Source organism: Triturus cristatus, chromosome 5_1, assembly GCF_964204655.1.
Source record: "Triturus cristatus chromosome 5_1, aTriCri1.1, whole genome shotgun sequence".
NCBI lineage: Eukaryota > Metazoa > Chordata > Amphibia > Caudata > Salamandridae > Triturus > Triturus cristatus.
Genome location: NC_140587.1, coordinates 94030733 through 94037070, shown reverse-complemented (window position 1 = coordinate 94037070; position 6338 = coordinate 94030733).

Sequence of the window (6338 nt, the reverse complement as noted above, 5' to 3'; positions counted from 1 at the left end):
GGTGTCACTGACACCCTTACCCGACCTCCGGAGAAGAAACGAAGTGCAGAGAGCCTGTCATCCACGGAATAATCGGCAGCGTTTTCTTCCGGCTGCCTCGTCTTAAGCGGCAGCTTCCGCATCACGTGGGACGCGCGTTGGAGACATCCCACGTCCCCCCGTGCGTCAGGCTGCCGGGAACTGTAGTTTCCAGTCAGCGCCTGCCAGCGCGACTGGAGCTGCGGTGTCCCGTGACACTCCGTGATCAATGGGCTCAATTCCCTTGATGAGTGGAATACACTTATTGAAACCCCCTAGAATTTTCTATCATCTAGAACTTATTTACATATATGCTGAATTTCTGTCTGTACTGAATGATTGTTGCATGCGTTGTCACCATCACTATTTTACATGTACAGTTACTACCATTCCTATGCTGCATAATTTGTTTTGTTATCCTCCATGTGGTATCAACAAATGAGTTCTTCTCTGCATGCTCGTTTGCTTAATAATTGCATCCTTAATAATGGACATATCGGGGGCGTGGCCTAGCGGCGAAGCAAAATGGCCGCGCATTAGCGACTCACCGACACTCACCCTCTCCCCCGCATACATCCGTCCCACTAATCCGCACCCCGGTGTCAGCGACGGCCGCCGAAGGCTCAGCGTGACCAATCGAGCCCTCTTCCAGCGGAATCAGACCTGTGGAGCCGAAGATACGGGCACACCGAGAGCCGGGACCTGACGTGCTCAAGTGCCCCGGGCGGACGCCTCGCTGAGTGGGTCTCGGCCGGCGGCGGCTCCCGGGGAACATCCGGGGGCGCGAACGGGCGCATTGTGGGGGCAGCCCATCTACGATACCGGGGCCCCCCCTCCACCTGCCCCCTCTCCTCTTCTGGTTGGGTTCGGGGCATTCGGCCCCCAGCCTTCATCTCAGCAGAAAACCCAGAGGCCCCTGGGGGAAACCAGAAGAAGCAGCCAGACTCAACTGGGCCCATCATTAGAGACGAGGGGAGCCCTGCATGTGCGCAATCTGCGGGGAGTGGACGTGGCTGTTTGGCGTCCGGGGGCCCCGGGAACAGTTGGCCCGTGTGAGGTGGCCGGAGATCTAGAGGAGGCGGACGCAACTCGAGCAGCACGGCGGCCTCGGCCGGTGCTGTGTGCTGAGGGCCGGGTGGTGCGGGGAAGCGCAGTCAGAGGGAGCGCGACCCCAGAGAGCCCCCAAAGACTACCCACAGGGAGCAATAGCGCAGACCCACTGGTGAAAGCGGTGGCTCAATCGGGGGCAGCAGAGCAGCGGATAAAGGGCAGAGTGCGAAAGCCCTGATCAAGAACTTGGCCCTTCGATGCGAGGCCCCCCCCCCCCGGCATGGGCTATCTCTTGTGCCCTCCTGTACAAGTGGTGGCTGAGGCCCTCTGGCGGAGTGGTATTGTCCTGGGCCATGTATCCATCACACAGCCGCTATCGGACTACCGCATGGGCCAGTGCGCTGCTACCGGGCACCCCAAGAAAGCAGGGAAGGAAAACGCCCACTGAAAGACCTCAAGACACAGCGGGGGGTGCACCAAAGTCCTGGAGAGGATCGTGCAGGCGGACCCATCAGCACCGGGGAATCGAAGTACACCTCCCCCACACCCAAGGGCAGCTACCCGTCTGATAGCCATGTCAGGCTCAAGGGGCCCGAAGACCACCCAGAGTAATAAATTGGACAAATACACCTGTCCCAGGTCGGCCATGGCCACGCATCAACCACCTAAAGCGGGAGAGGACCCTGAAGCAGGAACCCCGGAACACACCTTAAAGGATGTGCTGGACGTCATCGGAGGGATCCGCACATCACTGGAGCAGAGAATGGACGTGATCTCCTCGGAAGTCATGCTAATCAGGGCGGATTTGGCCACGAACAGGGAGAAAGTTCAGCAATTGGAGATTAGTACGGCAAGCCTTGTAGACGGTACCAACCAACTTCAGATAGAGATACGTGAACTCCAAGCATTTCGGAAATTTGCAGAAGGAAAGCTGAATGATTACGAAGGCCGCACTAGGCGCAATAACGTGCGCATCCTTGGTGTTCCGGAACGGGCGGAGGGACAAGCAACGGACCTCTTCGTGGAAAGCCTGATTACCAAGCACCTCCACCCAAAGGCCTGTCTAACCTCTTCGTCGTTGAGAGAGCCCATCGGGTACCGGGGGGACGACTGAAGCCGGGGGCTCCACCCCGCCCCATACTGGCCAGACTCCTGAACTATAGGGACAGGGACCTAATATTGCAAACAGCCAGAGTAGCACCTCCAATACGATTGGAAAACTCGGAAATCAGCTTCTTTCCGGACTTCACCCAAGTAGTTCAAAAACAGCGTAGATCATTCCTGGGGGTCAAAAAACGTCTGAGAGACAAAGGCCTCAAGTACGCCATGTTGTTCCCGGCGCAGCTCAGGGTGGAGGCCGGGGGAAAGACCAGGTTCTTTGAGACTCCGGAGGATGCCGCCGAGTGGCTGGACGGATGGAGAAACCCAGTGGAACACGGCTCCCAACGAGAATAGGAGGCACCGCGATTCTACCAACTGACTTTTGGGGTTTTCTGGAGGCCGGCTGAGCCCCCTATTCAGGTTATCTCTCAGATATGTTGTACACGAGATATGGGACTTACTGTACTACTAGGTAGCCGACTGTCACCGGGTGTTTCTTTTACAATCATTACAGGGAGGGAGGGGAGAGTATTCCCCCAATTTTCTTCATTTAGTCTAGCTTAACGGGCTACAGGCACTCTGCATAGTTGTAATCATGGGCAGTTCTGGGCCCAGAGTGTAGGGGAGCAGGGAGGGGGGAAGTTGGGAGGGGATTAAGTTTAGTTTTATGTTTTCTAGGAATCGTCAAGGCATCATGATCCGGCGGCGCAGACACATAGGTGATACGTGAATGTCAATTAATATGCAATGGGATAAAGGGTTCAAGTTGATGAGCTGGAATGTTAATGGGCTGGGGGACAAAGTTAAGAGGACTGTGGTGCTACAGTATATTAAGAGACACTCCCCTGACGCGATACTCCTACAGGAGACGCATCTGGTGGGGAATTCCTGCAAAGCTCTCAACAGGTGGGGATACAGTTTGGTAGCACATTCTGGCTTTACCTCGGGATCGAGAGGAACAGGAATATTACTGAGAAACTCCTTTCCCCTAACAGTCAAATCTACATGGGTGGATGCCGTGGGGCGATAAGTGGGCATCTCAGGCCAATGGGAAGGAAAAAGTACTGACCCTCATGTCGGTTTATGTACCGCCAGCCCTCCAGGACTTAGCCTTTAAGGACCTGGGATCCGTCCTGATGACAATCCCAGAGGAACTCTTAATAGTGGGAGGGGACCTGAACGCAGTAGTTGATGGTGCATGCGACAGAAGCCCGCCAAGACAACTTCGCCCATCCAACAGTTGGTTACCAAATTTTCTGGGGGCTTTGGGGTTGCAGGATACATGGCGCTCATTACACCCAGGCACCTCCTAATACACCTTCTACTCGGGTGCCCACAACACCCAATCCAGAATAGACTACATAATAGTCCCTCCTGACCAATTGCAATACGTAAGAGAGGTCAGGCACATGGCAAGAGGTATATCTGATCATTCCCCGTTGTGGATGCACCTAGTGGTGGGCCATCACAGAGTGGGAAGGGTGGCCCCCATCAACCCCTGGTAGCTTCGCAACCCGGTAGTCCACAAAGCAGTTCATGCCACCATTGAACACTACTTCCTAGAAAATGAGGGATCGGTGAGCTCACACCAAATACTATGGGAAGCCTTTAAGACGGTGGTCAGGGGCCAAGCCCTCTCACAAATAGCGAGGGTGACGAAAGAAAAGGTCAAGGAGGAGGAAGCGCTAGAGATGGATATCCTCCGTCTAGAAAAGGAGATGGTGGAGCAACCTAACCCAGATACCCTACACACTTTACTGTTAAAACAAGATAACTATAAGGCCCTCGTGACAGATAGGGCCAAAGAACTGGGAAGGGAGACGTTGGGTAGAATCTATGATCATGGGGATAAAGCTGGTAAGTTAATCGAATGGCTAGACAAACAAAAACTAGCAAATAGATCAGTACCAGAACTAATCGATAAAGACGCTCACATAATCACAGACCCCCAGGACATCGCAAACACATTTGCCCACCACTTCCAGCAGGTCTATGCTTCCCAGAACCCCTACACGACACAAGAATCTATCGACCTTCTCAGTGACATAACACTGCCCAAACTTTCGGAGTCAGAGTTTGCGTATCTGGAGGGGGCCCTCACGCCAGATGAGGTGGCACTGGCAATCAGAGGACTCAACTCGCGGAAGGCATCGGGACCCAACGGCCTATCGATAGAACTTTATAAACTAGGGACGGACATTCTTGCCCCCCACCTGTGTAGTATGTTCAAGGAGAGTCGGGAGATTGGGGAGCTACCTCAGGATCAAAGAATCGCGACCTTAGTGATGATCCACAAAGAAGGTAAAAGACGGACAGATTGCTCCTCCTATAGACCGATCTCCTTATTGAACGCCGAGCCAAAAATCCTAGCCAAACTACTCACTAATCGACTAATTAAGGTCATCAATAACCTTGTACATCCGGATCAATCCGGCTTCATGCCTCAGCGGAACACGGCGCTAAACCTGCGCAGAATACACGGAGTGGTGGGGAGGGCGAACACAATACAGAAGGAGGCGGTCTTGGTATCCCTGGACGCCTCTATGGCGTTCGACAGGCTGGAATGGCAATACCTATTTGCAGTTCTTGAGAAAATGGGTTTTGGGCCCCAATTCACCCGATGGGTGCGACTCCTCTACTCGAAGCCACTAGCTCAGATAGTGGTAAACAATAAAAAATCTTAAGTGTTTGAGCTGGGTAGGGGTACGAGGCAGGGGTGCCCACTCGCCCCCCTCCTATTCGCCTTAGCCTTGGAACCCCTGGCATCTTGGATAAGGAAGGATCCAGTGATCAGTGGTCTTAGGTGGACTGAATCCTGGGAGGACCGCATCTCACTGTATGCGGATGACATTTTGTTGTTTCTAGCCTCCCCGAAGGCCTCGCTAACAGCAGTGCTTGATATCTTTGCCATCTTTGGCAGATACTCGGGGTATACCATAAATTGGCTTAAATCAGTATTGTATGTCCTCAGGGAACCCTTCACAGGCCTCCCTGGGTGCTGCCCGATACAGATCACCACACAGGGCTTCAAATACCTTGGCATTTACATAACCACTAACTCTGCAGACAGATTCGCTCAAAACCTGCTCCCTCCCCTGCAGAGACTGAAAAGAGACTCCGAGCACTGGATGAAACTCCCGCTTTCGCTGCTGGGCAGAGCCTCCCTGTTCAAGATGATGTCCCTGCTCCGGTTCCTCTACATCCTACAAAACTTGCTAGACCTAGTTCCCACTAGCTATTTAAAAGAGATTGAGACCCTACAACGCCGCCTCCTATGGAATGGTAAACCACGTATAGCATTGCCCAAACTGGACCTCTCCTGGTATGACGGGGGGATCGCCCTCCCTGATCTTCAAAAATACTATTGGGCAGCACATTTGACAGCCATTAACCATGGCACCTATAGACAAGCAGGCGACCCGGGCTACACGATGGATCGATGGCTACTGCCTGGCGGGAACTACAACCGAGCGCTCTAATCGAACGCCGGGAGACGCCAACTGACCGGACGAACCAAACAATCGGTGCAGGTCTGGAGGGCAGCCACCAGGGGCATGGGATGGGAACATAAGATAACCCTGGCTACGCAACTATGGGATTTGGAACAGCTTGGGAACCTCTGGTCCACTAAAGGTTTTGACAAATGGGACCACATAGGCATCTCAAAAGTGGGCGACCTGTGGGTAAAGGGCGAGGTCAAGTCATTTTCCACCCTGCAACATGAATTTGATCTTGCTCCTACAGAATACTTCAGATACCTTCAAGTCCGCCACGCCTTAGACTCCTGTCTCCAAAAGGGGGAGACCCCCCCTGAAGCCACACCCCTTGAAGACAGACTCCTGGATGGCTATCTTCCAGCAAAGGCCATCTCGCTCACATATAAAAAGTTAGTTAACCATTCTGGAGACCCTCTAATGATACTGCGAGAGAAGTGGGAAGGGGGTGGCATAATACTAGACGAGGAGGATTGGGTGGCAGCACTATCTTCACCACGGGAGGTAGCCTGAGGCTGATGCATCTCAAAATTTTACACTGGGTCTATATCATGGGAGCTGGGATGGTACGAATGGGTAGAGCACCAGATGGCAAGTGTAGAAGGGGCTGCGGACATGAAGGCACCTTCCTGCACATATTATGGGAATGCCCCCTGGTCCAGAGGTACTGAAAGA